Genomic DNA, 1,633 nt, shown 5'->3' on the forward strand with positions numbered 1-1,633 from the left:
ATGCACACTTCACAAGATCTCACAGCTGGATTCGACTAAGTTTGCAAGGTTTTTGAAATTAGATGTTTATTAGACATTCAAAGATTTGTTTAAATGATATAAATGCGTATTCGCTGAATGCTGACTGCAAACAAGAAAGTATTATAATGTTTGCCTTTCTATTACTAATAATATAAAAGCAATTGTTATAAGACTTTTTTTATACATTTTAATTCGTTTGTTTAACCGTTCTATCTGATTATTAGACATACTTCAATCCGTATTAGACAGAACTGTTAACAACAACAGCGAACAAGAGGGAGAATGTGAGCACTGTGTGCGCCTCACTGTGTACTGCCATTCTCAGCGCTCCGATATATCGGCCTTGGCGATATATCGGTCGACCACTAATTATAAGACAATGAAAGTGTTTTTTTGACCTTGCATGCTAACAACTTGTTGTTGGGGGTTCCCCAAACCAAAATATGAATCTTTCATTACCCATAATAAGGGCACTTTAAGGTTTCCGCAGGTCCTTAAAAAGTCTTCAGTTTAATTGTTTAAATTTAAGGCCATGAAAACTCTTAAATGGTACAAAAAGTCTTAATTATAAGAGGTCTTAAATTTGGGGACGGAAAGACAAGAATTGCTATATGGATTAATATGACGGTTAAACTTCAAAAGGCTACGATTTCACTGAATAAACTTGAGCGCTGCACGTTTCAAAGTCGTGTAGTTTACAGCCGTTACCGGAAAACCGCTATATTTATGCGGTTCCGAAAGTGAAACCTGCTGGCAGAGAACGAATTTGCATTTTCAATAAGCCCTTCTGCTATTTTTGCTACATATTTTTAAATGTGAACCAGTGGATCGACAAAAATCTAATGCATTATAAAAATCTAAACAATTAAGACACTAAGATATATTTATATGTTATTTAACATAATAATTAATTGAAAATAATTGTTTAAATTAATATAATAATTGATACTTTTAAACTTGATTTTAAAAATCCTGCAGATACCAGGTTATTTTATGGTACCATTTGGAATAACTTTTTGGTGTAAACGGTGTGTGGACGTGGATTCGTAATCTGGTCCCTTGTAATAAAGGAGAAAAAGTTGCCCATCCCTGATCTACAGTATCATGATGCAACAAACTCCAAATCTCATTGGTCAGCACTCACTTTCACTAGATGAGTTCTGCTCCAATAACAATAACAGTGATAATAATCATCTGCTGTGTTCATTTATGTGACATTAAAGGGTTACTCCACCCCAAAAGCTTTGTTCGTCTTCGGAACACAATTTAAGATATTTTGGATGAAAACCGGGAGGCTTGTGACTGTCCCATTGACTGCCAAGTAACTTACACTGTCAAGGTCCAGAAAAGTATGAAAGACATCGTCAGAATAGTCCATCTGCCATCAGTGGTTCAATCTGAATTTCATGAAGTGACGAGAATACTTTTTGTACGCAAAGAAAACAAAAGTAATGACTTTATTCAGCAATTCGTCTCCTCCGCGTCACCGTAGCACCATTTTGGAGAGTGTCCACTGAATGTAAACTGCGTATACTGTTCTACTTGTCTGTGTCAGCCGCACCACACGGATACGTTTTCTTTCTTTATTTACGCTTTGATTTGAACGAAAACA

At 35.6% G+C, this 1,633-nt stretch overlaps 1 protein-coding gene across 1 annotated transcript in view; it reads right to left on the minus strand.

Annotated features, from left to right (window-relative positions):
* Positions 1-1,633, minus strand: part of LOC107728323 (1-phosphatidylinositol 4,5-bisphosphate phosphodiesterase beta-1-like) — a 33,984-nt gene that overhangs the window by 4,554 nt on the left and 27,797 nt on the right. The window lies entirely within an intron of this gene.

The sequence above is a fragment of the Sinocyclocheilus rhinocerous genome, unplaced genomic scaffold, assembly GCF_001515625.1.
Source record: "Sinocyclocheilus rhinocerous isolate Xijiao unplaced genomic scaffold, SAMN03320098_v1.1 scaffold1364, whole genome shotgun sequence".
Classification (NCBI taxonomy): domain Eukaryota; kingdom Metazoa; phylum Chordata; class Actinopteri; order Cypriniformes; family Cyprinidae; genus Sinocyclocheilus; species Sinocyclocheilus rhinocerous.